This window comes from Thermobia domestica, chromosome 11, assembly GCF_964235325.1.
Source record: "Thermobia domestica chromosome 11, izTheDome1.hap1.1, whole genome shotgun sequence".
Taxonomy (NCBI): domain Eukaryota; kingdom Metazoa; phylum Arthropoda; class Insecta; order Zygentoma; family Lepismatidae; genus Thermobia; species Thermobia domestica.
Window position 1 is genome coordinate 164,065,182 of NC_137464.1, and position 21,146 is coordinate 164,086,327.

At 34.4% G+C, this 21,146-nt stretch overlaps 1 protein-coding gene across 1 annotated transcript in view; it reads right to left on the reverse strand.

Moving 5' to 3' along the window:
- LOC145664543 (uncharacterized) overlaps nucleotides 1-21,146 on the reverse strand; it is a 990,857-nt gene that overhangs the window by 53,995 nt on the left and 915,716 nt on the right. The window lies entirely within an intron of this gene.

The following is a 21,146-nucleotide window of genomic DNA, read 5'->3' on the forward strand; positions in this document are numbered from 1 at the left end:
TGGCGTGCATTACAAACCATTCCATTTTCCTTCCTATCACATATTGATAAGTGTTCAGACAAACACTCAAATCTCAAATGCGACCGCACGAAGATTTTGGCATAATTTGTCGTTTCCACATGGAATAACTCTATAGGTATTGTCTACATGTTCAGCCGAATCTCCATGGAAGTTATTCCCTTCATCACCTTCGTTTGAGTTGTCTAAATTTTTGTCAGCTTCCGTGTTGGAAATAATTAAAAGTTTTACAGCTTCAGATGACAAATTCTTCATTTTCTTATGAAATGATTTGCCCAAAGAAGAAATGAAAGGATCTGTTGTTGCCAAAAGCCTTCGGAACTTATCATCCATGTTTTCAATACGAAAACAGTCTCGAGAGAAATTCTGACAAGCTGACAAGAATTCAGACGGTTCAGACGATGAATTCGATAAAGATTCGGCTGAACGTGTAGACACTTATATGGTTGAGGATGAAGCTTTCGCAAAAGAAGGAGAACAACAACATTGTTTCGCTGAAAATATCTTCAGTAAATTGTCCACTGATTTCGCGTGTTTATTCTTTATATAACTCCTCTTGTACCATTACCACGCTAAATAAACACCAAAAATGAATTGAATTCAGGCCTGGTCATGCCGAAATTGAAAATGTTTACTATTTGCCTAAACAAACAGCTAAATTTCCGTATTTTGTTTTGTTTAATCTTGTTTTTGAGGCGAGAGATAGAGACTGGGCGAGACAAAATCAAATCTGTCTCGCCTCGTGACCAGGACTGGTGATATTCAAGAAACAGTTCACATTTGTTTCGAGATAATACATTAACGACATCTCAAGATAGACTAATGTTTCCTCTTGTCGCATCTCGTGAGCATCACTAGTTAATATAAAAACTACTAATACTATAGAATTAAACTCCTTTGGACCCGACACTACTCGAAACCTGAGCAAATATCGAGTCGAATTGGAGATTTTTTGAACCGAGTTCTCAAGTGGATATAAAATATTTTTATTTCGAGTGAAGCCAAATTTAAAGAAAATTTGTTTGAACTTGCTCGTCCCCAACCCCTAGAACAGAATGGGTCCAGAAAAGGTAAATCAATGTTGTGCGTTCGTGCTGCACTTTGCAGTAAGGAACATTGCTGTCATAATTATGAACTCCCCAAAAATGTTAATGTTCTACAAAATTGATACCTTAGAAGTGCATGGTTCTCATCGAAACATCCCTTCCACACAACATCATCACCTGAAATCGTATAGACAATCGCAGACGAAGGCAAGTCAGTAACTAATAGTTTATTTCTAAACTTCTGGGCTAGCATTTATTTGAACATTTACTATAAATTATGTCGACTAGTGGAAATAAAAAAAAATACAATGTTCCTTTGTATTATGAAATTTGTATTGATTTTTTTATGTTTTACTGTTATTTTGGTAGTTTCAAAGTATCTAGTTAACGGGGTAAGTGTTGTGACTTTTCGGCAACACTGATAGTTGCTTAGTTAGCTGTTCTTGTTTCTTGAAATGGTTTGGTCAGGTTGTCACAATTACTGATTTCATGATAGGTTTAAGTTAACAAGGTTAATCAAAATCTAGTTATTTTAGGAGATTTCCTCATGACAAAAGATTCAAGAAATAAAGATTGTGTTAGTTTTTCTGTTACTACTTTCCCAAAATGCAATAAAATAGATTCTTCCATTATCTACACTGTTTTCTTTATTTTCTCTTTGGGGTCGTGAGCCAAGATCTTTGGTCATAAAGTTCTTGAGGAGGGTGAGGAAAATAGGGGGGAAAACGACACGTTTTGTCTTGTGTATCCACCCTCCTCCTGATGATGAGACATCTTGACAAATAATAAAAGCAGGATAGCAAACACCAGTACAATACATTTTTTTTTATTTCTTTATTGAGAACATATTTGGAAGCTATCTTATCGGAAAATTTTGTAAATTGCATATTCGCGGCTGCGGTTTCCGGTCTTCTGTTATTGCACCCTCGGTAAAAATATCCTAGTTCAAAAATATACGGCTCGCTTTGATTTTTCCTTCTGTGCAGAAATTCGAGGCGTCGGTCAGAGGATACCATATCTTCTCTCTCTGTTTCTGTTTCTGTCTGTCTCTGACACTCTGACTTTCTTCTTCCTATTTTCAATTCATTGTATATATATATATATATATATATATATATATATATATATATATATATATATATATATATATATATATATATATATGAGGGAAAAAGACACGTGTTTAGTTCCAATGTGATGTAAAGCCTCTGGGTTTAGAACAGATTTGTTCCCCCTGCCCACCAAATTGTTTTCTTACGGTAACTTGTTTTATGAAGGCAGAAAAAGGGCCTATTGGCCTGTTTAAGAAGGAAAATTTTTTAGTCAAAATAAAGCAGTTGTTTCTTTCCGTAAACATAAATTTAGGATAAATGGATTTATGGCTGCAAGACGGATCCTCTCACCAAAACCAGAACTGATATCTGCTTAGCTTTTATTCGTCAGAAAAGGAGGGGGAGAAAAATGCTGTCGGTACTCCACTACTTTTTTATGGTTTTGTTTTGATTTTGAGAAAAAAACTAGTGTTTCAGATTGCAAACAGTTTAAATATTATTTCAGAATAATAATAATAATAATAATAATAATAATAATAATAATAATAATAATAATAATAATACATTTTTATTTAAGCTCATTGTAGTCTTTCTTGTAGTTATTAAAGATTAATCTCTTAACTCTCAATTGTTAAGAAAACGTTTAGATGAAAGTGCATTTAAGTTGTGAAATATATATTACTAATGCTGCATGTTTACTATAAATACGGCTATTTGAGTTGCCGTTCCTACCAAGTTATTTGAAAGCTTTTATCTTGCAAGTAAAATTACTCAAATGTAACGTGCCGATTTCATTCATACTTCACATAGACAGAGACTACAGAAAACTGGCTTTTTTTAATACCGGGAATGTGGGGTGTAAAATCAAGCATTGTGAATCGGAATGAGTGGATAAGCATTGTGTAACAATGCAACTATGAAACAAAACTATGTAAACTTTGAGTATACATTATTTTAAAAGGGTCGAATGAAGACTACATTATTAGTGATGAGCGCAAGAGTCTTGGTCTTGCAGTTTTTGCAAGAGTCTTGCATGCAAGACCAAGACCAAGACCAAGACCAAGACCAAGACCAGGAATCCCGATGCAAGACCAAGACCAAGACCAAGGGTGCAAGACCAAGACCAAGACCAAGACCATACCTGCAAGACCAAGACCAAGACCAAGACTCTTGCGCAAGAGTCTTGCACAAGTACCGGCTCAGTGGTAGAGCAGTCACGTGTGGTTATATGTGTCCCTGGTTGGGTTCTAGCTTGCGCCATGGGAACTTCTTGGTGGGCAAACACCGTGTGCGTGGGTTTTCTTGGAATTTTGATGTTTCCTCCTACTTTCTTCATTCCATCATTTCATTCATTTCTCATCATTACCGTCTCCCTAAGCCTCGATGCATAATTGTGGGACGTTAAACTAGATATTTCGTTTCGTTTCAAAACATATTAGTGGTGTTTTTTTCCAAAGCTAAAGAGAAATGTAGTGTTGAACACTGGTAATTCCGTACACCATAGGTGTCGACTACATGGGTATGACCTTGGCTCCGAGACTCAAGCATCCGTTGGAAATTTTTAATGTGTGCTTATAAAATTAATATCAAAATAACATTTTCATGACATTGACAAAAACTTAGTATATGTGACCGCAAGTTTGATTTCATGGGCGGATGCTTATACGTTGAATAATTGTTTATCAATATAACTTTTAGCCTCCTTAGGTATACGACACATACAGGATTGAAGGATATAACATTATAATACAACAATAAATCTATATTATAAAATTGAAAGTGATTTGTTTGTGACTCTTAATCTCTTGAACCACCCGACCGATTTCGATCAAATTTCAACATAGATGGAGTTTGGGCCTGGGAGTGTTTTCATCATTTCACTTTGACGGTAAAACTTAAGGGAGTGGAGAAGGGGGAGTTATAAAATAATAAATAAAACTTAATAACTCGAACCAAACCAGCAATCTCGATCAAATTTTTAACATAAACGTAGGGGAGGGGGAGATGTAGAAAAATCAATATGAATAAAAATAAAAGTGACTAAGTTTGTGACTCAATACCTCTTGAACCGATCTCAATCAAATTTTTAACATGTATGAGGTTCTTTCCTGGAAAATTTATTAGAGTTTGTTTCACTTTGATGGTAGAACCTAGGGGTGGAGGAGGGGAAGGGAAGATATATATATATATAAAACTTAATAACTCTTGAACCATCGGACTGCGAACTCGATCTTATTTTCAACATAGATGAGGATCGGACCTGAGATGGTTTCTGCCATATCACTTTGACGGTGCAGTTTAGGGGAGAGGGAGAGGAAAGATATTTAAAAATGATTGAAAATTACCGACATTAAAATGGAATCTATAGTTTTGGGGATCGCTGAGATAAACAATGATAATTCCGGTGCTGTTTAAATCAAAATTCAGCCCCTTAGGTTGGCGGAGGGGAGGGAAGATATATAAAAATGATCAAAAATGACGAATATTAGTGTCGAATCCATAGTTTTCGAGGTCACTGAGTTGAATACTGAGACTTCCTATAACGTTTACGATCAAATTCAGCCTCGTAACTTGGGGCAGAGGGAGATACATACATCTCGATGTGGAATAAAATTATCAAAAATAAACAAATATTAGTGCCGAATCGATAGTTTTCGGGGTTTCTGACACGAACAGTGACACTTGTGATGCCGTTTAAATCCAAATTCAGCCCCGCAACTTGGAGAAGAGAGAAAATTTTTATTATTATTATTATTATTATTATTATTATTATTATTATTATTATTATTATTATTATTATTATTATTATTATTATTATTATTATTATTATTATTATTATTATTATAGTTTAACTCAACAAAGTGGGAACTTGATGCTAGTAATCCATATTCTCAAGTGAGACTTCAAATAACTTGGAGTTTAATGACGTTATTTTGTATTTCTAATACAGGTCAACAGTATTTATATAAATTGAGTTTACACAAAAGACATAGTCAATTGATTCGTTTTCAGTTTTCACTCAAATTATTCTAAAATATTAAGAGGTTTGATTATCATAATTATTATTTTAATTTTGTTTCCCTCTTTTTTTGGTCAATACTGCTAAACATATCATCACCATCATTATAGTTATTTCGCCATTATTGGCAGGTTATTTGCTTCAACAGACAAGGTTCGACGTTCGGTGGTCCTCAGCTAGTCTATTCGTCTTGACGTAGCAATTTTCTTTTTTAATACCTTTCTTCAAATAGCCTGCTTCGCTCTCTCCCTCTCTTTCCTTCTACAATACTTTCAAGCACGTTCCTCATAATACAGTTCCTCCTCAGCCAATATCCTAACTAGTTCCTCTTTTTTCCTCTTAACAATATGTAAAATACTTTTTTGCTCTTACTGCTAATATTTCTAACACCTTCTCATTCGTTTTCATTCAACACAGCTAATTCTGTCCTTTTTTCTCCATGCCCATGTTTCGAAAGTCTGCAATTTTTTCATTGCTATTGCGTAATATGAATGTTTCTGCCCCATAGAGTACATATTGGTATCAGTAAAACAAAGTTTCAATATTTAATTGTAAGTTTGTTTAATACAAGGATTAGCTATCGTGGCTGGAAAGAAAAATCTGACGCGTTTTGCAATTCATGGTATTTCAATAATCTGTGCTGTCTTGATTTTCTTTCATGCGTCCCAGGGTTCCCCTCCGCAGTTTGGGAACCAGTGGAGTGTTGGATCTCTTAAAAAATTTAAACAGATTACGAAACGTTGTGATTTAGGTATAAGTAGTGAAGCGTGAGCACCCATTAAAAAAATAAAGGTCATCAGCTATGTTGTACACTATCATCATACTTACACGACGGTAAATTATGTTACATTTAGAAACATATATTGTATTTCCGTCACTACTGGTGCATTGTAGAGTTTATTATCCCTTATATCAATAGTAAAATTTACCTATGAAAAGCTTGAGATTTCTTAAATGCAAGACTTGCAAGACTCTTGCATGCAAGACCAAGACCAAAGACCAAGACCACCCCGGTCTTGGTCTTGGTCTTGCATTTGCTCATCACTATACATTATTGCAGTGTTGATTTGCGAGACCGCGAGACCAACGCGAGAAGTCTCGCGCGAGACCGCGAGACGAGACTTCCAAAATTTTGCGAGACGCGAGACGAGAACTTAGGTCTGCGAGACGAGACGAGACGCGAGACGAGAACAGCTTTTGATTTTGCGAGACGAGACGAGACTTGTTTCAGTTCTCGTCTCGTTTGGTCTCGCGCCCATGCCTACATATATGTATGTAATATAAGGAAGACTGTTAGATATTAGATGTCCTCCGAGGACGTCCTTTGTTGTAACATCTCAAAGCAGTGCCTATGTAGCATACGGGTAACGTATGCTCCGTACTGATTTCTGTAATAAGCAAAAGAATTCCGTATATTTGTAAAATATACCGCTGTCCGGAGAACGGATTTTTCTGTGTGATTTTCCATTTCTTCATCACTTCTAACCTGCATGTATGTGTTAACGCATTGTTGGAATATTAAATTGAAAAACAAAATGGTCTTTACTATAACTTTAACGTACCAGGTTTGAAGAAAGAAGAAAGACACATTTAATATAAGTGCATTAGGTAGTTTGCGCGTATAGCTAATATGCATGATCCCTGCTTTTGTGAATAAGCCATACATAACCACCCTTATCGTGGCTGACAGAAACCCTTCATAGTGTTTATTCTTAAAGTTCATTCTGTGAAACGAAATTGTTAGCTTGTGTCTTTTATACTCCAGATCCCAAATGTTCGATTCTTGGTTGGTGCCCAAATTGTCTAGTATTACGGAGGATTCTAGTTGAAACTTTATTTAAAAAAAAAAAAAAAACTACATTATAATATATTTTATTTTCTGCATTAAGAAATAACAAAATAGGTTTAGAAACTCATAAACTATGACATTACAAGCCCATGTGTTTACCACGAATTACACATAGTTCATCGTGGACTGTAGTACCGGAAAGTGAAGTTTACAACTAATTAGATGTAAACCATATTAAGAGTTTAGTATATTTAGAATCTTTCTTTAAGGAATAAACATCTTTATCCTTTGTGTATTACCGTGAAAAATGTAGCCGTGTGGTCCCTTTGAGACCCCAATTATAAAAAGTAATTGTTGGCGTTTCGTACAGATATATTTCAAAACAGTAAATACTTTGTTCATTGCACCTCAATTCAGATTGTCCCCTTCAACAACACTGACATAATTGTCATTCCAATTAGAAAAGGAAGAAATACTTGACGATCTCTTCACCAGATAATAGGCACAACTGCAACCTAGAATACTAAAATCGTGTCTTCTTCTTGGGGTTATTGATTGAAGTAACAAAATGTATTCCTTTGAAACTGGCCACTTTGTTATTCACACGCTGTTCAAAGGTATAAGGAGGTTTCTGGATGTTTATTGCTTCAAACTGTAACTTGAACACGAAAAAGACAAGGTTATAAACAATGTAAGAATACTTTTTTCTTACTATACACCCAAGTTATTTTATTATGTGAATAATGGAGTAACTTTCGGGAGTAACTTTCGGTCATTATGAACACTACTCGTTTAGAAGAATAAATAAAAGAATTTGATTATATACATGGGAATTACATTGGAGTCCTTTTACAACCACAGTGGTAAACAATCATTTTGTACATAATAGCAAAACAACAGCAAACGATATTTTGTGTTCAATATATCAAATATACACTAGGGAGAAAATACAAGGACAGATTTTTAGATAGTCACGTTTATTAAAGATATATATTACATTAAATATCTCTGGGGTCCCAAAAGAACCCCATGGTAGTACACAAGAATTAAAATATATTCTTTTGATCTTTGCATAGATGAATTATTCTGAAAACAGTGTTTAAAGATAGTAATAGGAAGGAATTTTAAAAATAACGTAATGATATTAATACTTTTGTCTCTTTACCATGCATCGTCATCATCCCGATTAACATTTAGGCGTTAATACATGTAAAAGCTCTCGGATAATAATAGCTTACTCTCTCGGGTATTGCAGAAGATTATAGTATAATGAGTATTTCCATATATGTACAATAATAATCCATACATTGAAATCCTTGTACTAATCAGCATTGCGGTGACGCATTAATTAAGCTTAAATTGAACGAAGAGGTTTATTCCATCATCATACGAGAATTACACATATTCTAGTAACGTTGAATACACATCTCGAAGCATTTATCTCGCAACTCCCTCGCAACTATACGGTAACGGCACGCGACTTTCGGGAAGGAGACCCGGGTTCAATTACTGGTAGAGCTCTCTTGTTTTTATGCGGTTAGCGTTTGCGCCGTTGGCGTGGGAGACCCGGGTTCGATTCCCAGTTTTATCTAATGCGGTTCGGATCCCATGTTATAGGTCTACGTGTTATACAGTTAACTGCTGAAAGAGACACTAAACTCAAATTAAAGTCAAACCAAATTGGTTCCTAGAAGATAGAAGTTCATGTAGCTTGAATTTCAAATTAATCTGAACTTACATGTCTCATATAACCTCGATGTTGAATAAGAATGTATCATTCTAAACTAACCAAAGAACCATCGAAGCATTGCTATACCCTAATGCAATGCAGGGCAGAAGTGACTTTTTTAAAACCTTTTTATTATTATTTTTTAGTTACTTAAAATTAACCTCTTTGAACTTGACTAATTTCAGCAAGCCTCAAAGGAAACACATGCAATGATTCATGAAAAAAAAAACTTTTTTCTAAAGTAATTCTGAATCATTATGTCAAATTTTTCGAGCGCATTTGTCCCCTTTACCAATTTCAATTCCAAGCATTAGGAAATAGTGGTAAACCTCATATATAACACGTGCATTATTTCACTAAGATCCAGCAATTATCAAGGAAAGTTACATTGATTTTGTTTTAAACATATGGCAGATCACTATTTATTGTCGATTAATTTCAATGCAACCTATAACTTTATTAGTGATGAATTTCAATCTAAACAACGAGGATGTTTAGGAAGTCTCAATTAAAACGTGCGCAATATATTGGTAGCGTAGACTGTGTTTTGTAAAGAACTGAAGATGCAGAAATTTGGAAGAAGTTAAAATTGTTTCTTAAATAAATATTGCTGTTAATAGAAAAATTTAGTTAGAGAGGTGAACAGTATGCATGTGATATTGAGTGAATCTACAGTGTGCAAGTTTCTTTATTATTTACAAGTATTTTGTGGTTCTTCTTTACGTTTTTGGTCAATACTACATTTAAATCAATATGGAACAAAAGATTGTGTCCGTGAGTTTCCTCGGAATATTTCCGTTTCTTCCCATTATCGCTTTCTATCAATTCTTCCATTATCATTCACTTGCCTTAATCATGTCTCCCTTAGCCTAAAGAACATATTCGTGGGATATTAAACTGAAAGTTTGCATTTCATTTCTAATATTCAATGTATTTTAACATAGTACCTTTTGAAACGGCATCATGCCATCCAATTTTGATTTATTGGTGCTTTTTTTTGGACGATTTTGAGCTTAGCGTTCCGTTTTGCATTGAAGATATATGAGACAGTTACCTAAAGTTTAACATGTGATCCCAACCACATGAACTCTCACGTAAAGCTAACTCAGGAATTTTGATTTATTGAGGAGACCAACATTGCACTGGAGTCGAACAGATACTGCTCGTATATTGGGTCGTGGTGGCTCAGTGGTAGAGCGTTCATATCTGGTGCATGTGATCCTTGGTTCAATCCCACATCGCGCCAAGTAAACTTTGTGGTGGACAAACACCATGTGCATGGGTTTTTTCGTTATTCCTCCGTTTCTTCCCACTGTCTTCATTCCACCATTTCCTTCATTTCTCACCACCACTATCTCCTTTAGCCTAGCTGGCATAGCATGGGACGTAAAACTTAAAGATTTCATTTCATTATCACCATTTGTGTATTTGAAAAAAAAAAATAAATGAAATCTTTAAGTTTAACGTCCCACGATTATGCCGGTTAGGATAAAGGACGGTAATAATGAGAAATGAGTGAAATGGTGGAATGAAGAAACTGGGATGAAACGGGTGAACCTCGAGAAAACCTACAAGCACGGTGTTTGTCCACCACAAAGTCCACATGGCGCGAGCTGGGATCGAACCAGCTACCCCCAAGCACCGGAGGTGTACGCTCTACCACTAAGCCACCGCGCCCCCGTTTGTGTATTTGAGTATATAACAAGAGTAGTTAGTTATTTTAGAAAAAAATATGACTACATTAATCCCTCGTTTAAGTGCATCAAAAGTCCGCCATAGCAATTAAATGTTGCCAAATGTCCATAAGTTCCGACACTATATCTCCAGTACCTAATATATACAATAAGTACAAAAGAAAGAAGACTAATAAAGTACTGTGCTTTAAATCAAGCACATTATTCAATCTGACAATGTAAAATTACTGGTATTCTGTACACACTGTGATACAGTACATTCAATGCCTTTAGTTTAAAATTAAGACTTTCAAAGTGAAAATATACAGGAAATTCAACATTCTTAGTCTAAAACCATGACTTAAATCTTAATCGGCTGCTCAAGATTTTATTCATTGCTTCCGAAGTTCGTTAAATCTAGTATCTTAAGACCGAGAGATGAATTTGTTATATTTTTCAAAAGCGACATAATAGCTAGATATATCCGTATACTCTGTATAAGGCTCACTTTCTAACTACTATTAATATTGTCCTAAACCTGGAGACTAATAAATGTGTACTTGTCACATTTTCCTATGGAGACCCTGCAAAAAGTTTGTTTACTTTTTCTTAATTTTCAGACTACCTTCCTTCATAGTAAACGTTAAGTCTGGTATTAAATACTAATTTCGCAGGAAATCTAATTAGATACGTTCCTTAGCAATCTTTCATTACATAAATATTAGTTTATTCCCTTCGTCACTGTACATTCCTAAGTTCAAGTGAAATGGAAAACATCATAAAAGGACCATTTAATTTATTCTGCAAATATTTGTTTCAGAACTTCATTGTGTTTATAATTGTATACAGGTGGCAACATTGTTACAGTCTTTCTTCTCTCTTTTGTTTTGCAAAAGGTAAATTGTGTAGCAAAAATGAACTTTGTGATTGTGCGCAACAACTACTTTCTCCTTTTTGGTACGCTATCTTTGCTTTCTTTTTTCCCCCTTTATGAGCCATTCTGCAGACCATTATAGCAGGATATAATTCTTGAGTGTATTGCTACTACTGGAGGGGAGTGGAAATCAGGAGGGTGGATTTTAATGGTGGGGAAAGGAGTGCGCCTTCAATGTTCGAACGAAAGCAGAGAACAAAACAAAGGGGAGAGATTTCCATGAAGGGAAGGAGAAAGTATGCCTTGAGATTTTCCAGAAAACAGAAAAGGAAACTTAGCAGTAAAATGGTTATAAGAGCGGGAGTTATTGAGGGTTCAGGTGGTCTGCGGAATGAGGGGGAGGAAAGGGTAGGAATAAAAAAGACAAAAAAAATTAGGATTAGTAGAAGACGGGGGACAAAAGAAGCATTTACGTTTTGACGGAAAATCAATGTTTTACAAGAGCTTTGACGAGCCATGCAATGTTTTTTGATCGATCCACGCTGTCTCTTGTGTTTTTCTTTCCCAGGGAGCCGGACAATGACGCTGAGTGAGGGGGAATTTAAAAGACAAGAATGGTTGTCAAAGGGTGGTTCTTCATATGTAATAGACTTTAGAATGTTTATTTCTCTTATAGTTTCCGGAGGAAGACACATGTATTGTAATACTATTAAACAATACTGCAGATCAGTGGTTTAAAGTTTTTGTACTCTCGTATCATCATATTTAATATAGAGAATATTAAAACTAGTAATCCCATTGAGTAGGGGGCTTCTAGAATTCACAACGTAGTTTTTCTTAGAAAGAAAATCCAATAAAATGTTGTCAGTCAGTTGCTCGCTTTTAGTAAAATCTTTGGCACGTTTTCTAAGTAACCGCAACTAAGTGACATAAAACATTTCTTCGTAAGTAGCTTAAAAAGTAGGATAATGGGTACGAGAAGCCTCTCCCCTTGAGACTATCTGAAACCCTTTTATTTTAAGAGTATAACAAATTTATTTTTAATTCTGGTCAGAATATCGAAAGTAATTTTATCTTCTATGTCTCCGAACTAAATAAACCATGAATTTTGCCACACTGACTAACAAAGGAAGAGTTTTCTTACTATTGGCGGTAGCTGTGTCTATTTTATGACTCATAGTAGCTTACAAAGAATATTGTAGGTTCATGTAGAGAAAACGAATTGATCGTATGTGTTTTACGTACATGCTAACAAAATTTAAAGGAATTACTTTACCTTCAATTATACGAAAATATTACTGAGTGGATTCGAGTACTCCTTTGTGAGATCAACTGTTACCTAAAATAACTGGGAATTCTTAGAGTTAATACACCAGTAATCAAAGTTATCCTGAAAAATCACCAAGTTTTTTTTTTTGTTTGTTGGTTTTACTAGATAAAATAGAATGTCGGGAAAATTCCTAGACCGGATCTTCGACTCTGTTATATTTCGCATTTTTAAGCAAGAAAATATTCTCCCACGCATACCATGCAACAGTCAGCCGTGTACTACAGGTTGAGAAACTATACTGTAGATTATAAGTAAACCTAAAATTTATTCTCATTTATCTGTCCATCTCCCAACTGGCAATTACATATAATTGTAATACATTTTTCCGAGAAAAATCATAACCAACTTCAACATTTGCAACACTTTCTCTATTGAAAATTGTTTATAATATTTTAAATACTCAACCAGTTTTCATGATACAAAACAAACTTTGTTCATTACTATTGTAGAGTGTACTACAAAATATCTCATTTACTGTATGTTATTGCAGATATCAATGGCGGACTGTGATGCAAAGTCCAACCTTGCGTGAGCAGGCTCAGCTGGCATCCCGGTACGAAGTATGGCAGTCCGTGGTACAAGCACAGAGATGGTGAAGAAGTACGAAAAGACCTCGTGCTTTGGTAGACGTCTGAATCATAAATGATTGCCATTCGATGCTAACAGACATCTGTAGCAGGATGCATAGACTGGGCTAGCATACATTTCTAAACTAAAAAAGCAGGGCACTCTACGAAATTTTACACTAGGTTGATGCACTTGCTCCTTGCAAAAATATCAAAATTATTTAAACAATAGATTAATACTCATCAAATGTGAGTGACAGAAAGTAGATTATTCCTATCAGTTGAATACCGATGGCTAATAAAAGCTTTCTTTTTTAAATATCGCAACAATTCCTTGCGGGAAGGATGATGGATATCAGAGAATGTCCCGGGGAAACCAGAACGCCTGGGAGCACTAGCATCAGACACTGAAACATAACTTACCGTTATAACTTGGCTATAGAAACTAAAAAAAGTTTTCTCCGACTTTTCCTGCATCAGCTAACGTCGGTTCGTATTTGCTATTGTTCAAGAATATTTTCCATCTAGCGAGAACTGGCAACAGTGAAAGGAAGTCAAAAAAAAAGTGAAGGTAAATGGTGGCGAGTGGAGTAGTAGAACAAATTACCGATGGCAAAATTATTTTAAAATGAAGTATAGAATTGACTTTTTGTATTCTGGTAAAGAATAACTTCATCTATAGTGAAACCCAAACAAAAATTCCTAAAGAGAACAATTTAAACGCAGAAAGATTTGTTATTTTGCACACATATTAAAAACAAACGGAAGAACAAAGGAATCACGTGTGTTAATAGTATAGTTATTTGTGGTTTATTGGAAAGAAAACTTTTAGTGTGTGAAATCTCATATAATATTCTGTCCTATTTCTCATCAGAATATATATATTTCATTATTTGTTTGTTAAAATCTTGTGTGAAGTTCTATTATTAAGTAAAATTGCAAGAAGTGATTACTAAACGTATCAGTGCAAATATCTGAATATGCTCATAGCATTATAGTAAAGGATGCATCTGAAAGATACATACTTTTATCGTACCAAAGTATCAGTTTAACCATACCAATCATTTGATATTTTTCATTAAAAAAAAGGTCATTGATTAACAAGGTAGGTTACTCGATATTCTGTAATGTATGGAATTCTTCATGGTGTATAAAGAATAATCTGCTTGACATGGAAAGATTTAATTCATCAACTCCTTATATTCTGACAGACATATAAGTGTTCATATATGCAAGAGTGTGGAAGCCTTAGAGAGCAAAGGCACGAGTGCTGTTCATATGCTATTATTTATGCAAAAGAATGTTGTTATACTGTATTAATATGTTAACTTCAGAAGTAATCAACGAGGTTATCCGGAAGTAATACTCTATTGAGAGGGAATTATAGTACCTTTGACGGGTTTGACTTCAGGATAAATTCGAGATACTTCTAACAAAATTTCAGGCAACTGGAATTTTTCTGACCATTTTAAGGTAAGCACTGATAAATGTCAGATATTAATCAAATACTTTATTGAGCCCTTCTGACTACTGCAAGTACACAGGATTATAATACGTTTTTCGACTTAGTAGTTTTCTAGCAGCTACAGAATAATACTCCCCTGGACCGGGCTGCTTCACCGCAGCTACAGAATGGCGCCCGAACAGGGACCACACTACGACCGTTACAGAAAGTATCGTGCTCAGTGTGCAATTAAAGAGTGTTATCCAAATATAAACAAAATATACCCCTGTGTACAATATTTAGTAGTACTATGTGCACAGTAGTAAACAACTAGTGTTGAAGAAAAGTATATTAACACTGTTCTTCCTTGTATACCTCTAGTAGTCAAAATGAGTGAACTTAAGGAAATGTCTTTGGAGACATTGATGCGAGCTATTGAAAATTTAGGTAGCTATGAAAGATAACTTCTTGGAAATGAGGTGTAATTCTCAGGGTGAAAACAAAGCAAAGTCATCTATAAAAATTTTAACAAAACACAATAAGCATGGCGTTGCAAGGAGTGAGGATGTAAACAATTCTAGTGTTAGTAATCCATCCTTAACATTTAGGTATAGTGACGATGAGGACGAAACTCTTTGTAAAGTAAAAATTTCAAATTGTGCAGTAGTCAAAAAATTGAGTAATATGAAACATCAGTTAGAAAAGGAATGGGTTGAACAGATAAAAGAAAGAGGTAAGACTTATGATTCATTTAGGAAAAAGTACCAATTTAGTAATATCAGTATACACATGTTACAAGAGATAAATTCAAACGAAGCTAGTGAAAATAAATTTTTGTTTGAATTTTATGGGGACCAAGTTGATGATCTTGAGAAAGAAATAAAAAGACTCCATATAACGAGTAAGCCAGAAGAAAATAACTCATTTTCTGAAAATATTTGTAATGTGAAGAATGATTCATACCCTTCAGTAGAGGATATCAAAAGTAAAGTCGATGAGATTTCTCATCTGGAATTACATGAGAAACAGCAATTATATGAACTTCTGTTAAAACACAAAAATGTCCAGTAACTTTCCAGGCAAATGTAATAAGTATTCATATACTATTGATGTCGATACGGAAGAAGCTATCGTAAAACGTCAATATCCGTTACCTTTTAAATACAAGGCGAATATTGAAAATCAAATAAAGGAATGGTTAGATTGCGGAATCATAGAAGAGTGTGTGTCTATACACTGTCATCCTTTATTGTGTGTTGCAAAGAAAAATACTAATAAACTTCGAACTGTAGTGGACTTAACTGAATTAAACAAATACGTTACATTGAAACAGTTAAAAGTGAACAAAATCGACGATTTACTTTTAAAGTTTCAAGGAGTGAAATATGTTACTTGCATTGACTTTGTGAATTCGTACCTTCAAACACCCATTAGTGAAAAGAGCAGACCTTACACTGCATTTTCGTGGAATGGGAAGATGTATCAATTCCTTCGCGTACCGTATGGGTACATAAATGGCGCTGCAGCTTTTACTATGTGCCTGCAGACTGTTTTAGGAACTGGCTTAATAGACAAATTAGTATATTATATCGATGATATATCGATACCAACATTCAGTTTTGAGGAACAAATGTGTCTATTGGACGAAATATTCACTAAAGTAAAAGATGCTGGAATGACTCTAAATTTGCAAAAATCTTCTTTTTGTAACACCAATTTCAGTTTTCTTGGATTTAATGTGAGTGCAAAAGGTATTTCTAAAGATCAGTCATATGTTGAGTGTATTCAACAACTTCCTAGACCGAGGAATCTAAAAGAGTTACAACGTGTCATTGGACTATTTCAGTGGTGTGGAAAATTCGTTCATAATTTTGCTTATAAGGCTCAACCTTTGTTTTCTCTATTGCAAAAAAGAAAGAAGTGGGTTTGGACTGATGAATGTGAAAATAGCTTTGAGCAATTAAAAAGAGATTTAGCTACTAATGTCTTATTGGCTCACCCACATTTAGATGAAGATTTCTGTTTAATAACTGATTGCAGTAGTGTAGCTCTGGGAAGTATACTTTTTCAAGATATAGACGGGCAAAGACATATTTTAGGTTTCCATAGTAGGATGCTAAGGCCATCTGAAAAGAATTACACCATAACAGAACTTGAAGCTTTGTCAATCATGGTTGCTATCAGGAAATGGTCTCAACTGTTATACGGTAGACACATTAAAATTTACACTGACCATAATCCTTTAGTTTATCTACACCGGATGCGTCAATGGAATTCAAGATTAGCTCGATGGAGCATTGAACTTCAAGGATTCGACATTGAAATTATATACGTACCTGGTAAAGAAAATGTGGCCAGCGACGCTTTATCCAGAATTGTGTTATTTCCCGATTTAGAAAAACATGTAAGTAATTTGTATGAAGTACTAACACCTTGTTTCAAAAATCTTACTATTCGGGAGTTAATTCAAAAACAAAGGGAACATCCCGAGTATGAAAAAATTATAAAGTATTTAAATAATCCAAATGATCCATTTAGTAGAGTGAAAAATAAGAATCTTGAAGAATTTTATAAACTAGAAAATAATATTTTATTAACTAGAAGTTACCACTTCCCGAAAATTTGGAAAATATGTATTCCACCTTCTCTTGTAGGAAATGTAATCAAGACGATGCATGACGAATATGGGCATTTTGGTTTTGATAAATCGTTAGCTTATGTTCAAGAGTACTGTCACTGGAAGTCTATAAGGCGTGATGTTGCAAATTTTATTCGTGACTGTACTCAGTGTAAGTTAAATAAAGCAGAAACATCACCTCCGGCTAGACCGTTGCAAACAGTGGAAGTAAAAAATGTAAGACAGTTGATTTCCATGGATATCCTAGACCCTTATCCGGCTTCTAGCAATCGTAATAGATTTGCTTTATCTATCCTGGATGTATATAGCCGTTATTATGTTATGTATCCAATACGAAGAGCTACCTCCAAAAGTGTGTTGAGATGTCTCGAATATTATTACATGACTGCGCTAGGAGTTCCAGAAGCCATATTAGTAGACAATGGCAGCTGTTTTACTTCTAAACATTTTAAAGAAAAGATCCAACAGTATGGGATAAAAATCCATTATGTCAGCCCATACCACCCTAAAAGTTCTGTCGTGGAAAGGATCCATAGGGAAACGAATCGTCTCTTTAAGTTATTGTGTAACGATAATCATCCTTCTTGGGAGAAATATATTCCGCAAGTTGTGATATTGTTAAACTATTCTATTTGCAGCAGTTTGGGAATTAGCCCTGCAAGTATGCACTTAAATGTTAAACCACAGTGCGCTGTATTCAAACACTTTGGAATTGTGACTGATAGTGATTATGACGAAAATGAACCATTAAGCTGGGAAAACAAATTGGTTATGGCCGATTATCGTAGGAAAGAAAAAATTCGAAAACGAAATGAAAAGTACAACGCTTCACAAGAGAATAGATACAAAATTAAAGAGAATGATTTAGTTTTTCTTTTGCAAACTCATCACAGTTCAGTTGTAAATAAACAAATTAGTAAGTTCTTCAACTTATATCAAGGTCCTTATGTATGTCAAACTAAACTATCTGACAAAGTATTCAAATTAGTTGACCCTCTTACAGGAGAATCACGAGGTACTCACTCAATAGACAGAATGAAAGTGTGGAGACCCACAGAAAAAACCAGACAGTTATGGTTAAATTTAGCACTCAAACATGTAAGTGAACCTATTCAAAGTTTAACAAAACAAAATGCCTTGAATGTAAAAAGTAAAGAACCGGACACAATTATTCATGTAAACTCATGCAATTGATCAACGTAATGTGATCTTGTTAGCAGTATTTGTGTCAAAATATTTCTTGTAAGAAATTAAAGTTGAAACTGCTTAAAAATCATTTAAACACGCGTTTTATCCAATTTATAGACACTGATATATGTGGATTACTATACTAAACAGATGTTAATATGCATTGTGTTGTAACTTTAATGTCATGTTTATATGTCTGTATTGTCTTTGAATATTTTGTGCATCTGCTTGTATTTTTTTTAAATCTAGTAGTGTAATTATCTATATTGATTTTGTTTGTTGTTTATACAAAGTACATATCGAGAGAACATCAATTAAGATTTGTGCATTGTAACGAAAAGTTTAGATGTTTAAAACTGTTTAACTAAAAAAAAAAAAGTATATTCCTCTGATGAACGATGTAGCGAAAGTTCCTACTGAAAAGATATAAAAGTCAAAGAAAATATTTAGAGATTGTTTGTATCGTTGATGTAACGTTACAACTATACATACATATTGTATTATAAAGTATGTTTAGTTCAAAAGTTATGTTAAAGTGTCAAACTTGGTATTATCGTGCAAAACTACTATCCAAAAAACAGTAAACATTTTTCTTTTAAACCAGGATTCTTGAAAAATTGTTTACGTCCGAACATTTTTCATTCCCGTCGTGCGCCAATATAACTCGGCTATAGAAACTCAAAAAAGTTTTCTCCGACTTTTCCTGCATCAGCTAACGTCGGTTCGTATTTGCTATTGTTCAAGAATATTTTCCATCTAGCGAGAACTGGCAACAGTGAAAGGAAGTCAAAAAAAAAAGTGAAGGTAAATGGTGGCGAGTGGAGTAGTAGAACAAATTACCGATGGCAAAATTATTTTAAAATGAAGTATAGAATTGACTTTTTGTATTCTGCTAAAGAATAACTTCATCTATAGTGAAACCCAAACAAAAATTCCTAAAGAGAACAATTTAAACGCAGAAAGATTTGTTATTTTGCCCACATATTAAAAACAAACGGAAGAACAAAGGAATCACGTGTGTTAATAGTATAGTTATTTGCGGTTTATTGGAAAGAAAACTTTTAGTGTGTGAAATCTCATATAATATTCTGTCCTATTTCTCATCAGAATATATATATTTCATTATTTGTTTGTTAAAATCTTGTGTGAAGTTCTATTATTAAGTAAAATTGCAAGAAGTGATTACTAAACGTATCAGTGCAAATATCTGAATATGCTCATAGCATTATAGTAAAGGATGCATCTGAAAGATACATACTTTTATCGTACCAAAGTATCAGTTTAACCATACCAATCATTTGATATTTTTCATTAAAAAAAAGGTCATTGATTAACAAGGTAGGTTACTCGATATTCTGTAATGTATGGAATTCTTCATGGTGTATAAAGAATAATCTGCTTGACATGGAAAGATTTAATTCATCAACTCCTTATATTCTGACAGACATATAAGTGTTCATATATGCAAGAGTGTGGAAGCCTTAGAGAGCAAAGGCACGAGTGCTGTTCATATGCTATTATTTATGCAAAAGAATGTTGTTATACTGTATTAATATGTTAACTTCAGAAGTAATCAACGAGGTTATCCGGAAGTAATACTCTATTGAGAGGGAATTATAGTACCTTTGACGGGTTTTACTTCAGGATAAATTCGAGATACTTCTAACAAAATTTCAGGCAACTGGAATTTTTCTGACCATTTTAAGGTAAGCACTGGTAAATGTCAGATATTAATCAAATACTTTATTGAGCCCTTCTGACTACTGCAAGTACACAGGATTATAATACGTTTTTCGACTTAGTAGTTTTCTAGCAGCTACAGAATAATACTCCCCTGGACCGGGCTGCTTCACCGCAGCTACACCGTGAAATTACTTTTAAATTGCAAAAACGTTAAAAAATACCTAAATATATTGTACTGGATAAAACTCAAACTAAACAATGAGATTTTGTTTTTCCATCTCAAATGTGTTTAGCAATATTAAACACCGTTTCAAATAAGATTCCAACTTTTACTTAGATACAATAGGTTACATTTGTTGATAAACATGCATTACATGATTAAACTTTCCTTCACGAAATGAATATGTAATGTGTACTTGAGCCCAGTGGAGGGTCGATCGGGTCGATGACCCCTTTTCCCAGAAGAGGAAACTTTTCTTAATTTTGTATATAAATAAAACCCATCCCAGAGTTTAAAGTAGCTCTAAGTATAAGTATTACAGCCCACCGCCCCGCCCCCAGAAGTCCGTCCTGGATCCGCCCCTGCTTGAGCTTCATAGCAGGTAAACAGTCAGCACGTGTAGCATAGTCAGAAGAACAGTATTGCATTTAATGTTTTGAACTTAAGTAAAATTCTATTTGGGTATAATCGTTTCTTCCTTTTAGCTTCCTAATTGATTTCAGTACGAAAGGCAGTTAATATAATCTGGAAAGTAAAAACTAATTTCGTTCACGCACGTAGAACTATCAGTACACAATCCGAACCGAATATATATATATAGGTGTATATATATATATAAGAGAAGCGGCAGGGTGGCATAGTGGTAGAGTGCTTACCTCTAGCGTGTGCGGTCCCTACTTCGATCCCCGGCCAAATAAGTTTCTGGTGAAGAATATCGTGTTCTCGAGTTTTCAAGGGGCTACTCCCGTTTCCTCACACTTTCTCATTCCACCCCTTCTTCCAACCTCATTTACTTGCTTCAAATATTCTCCCCTAGTCAAAAAAGCATAATCGCGGGACGTTAAACTGGAAGATTTCATTTCATTTCATTTTTCTT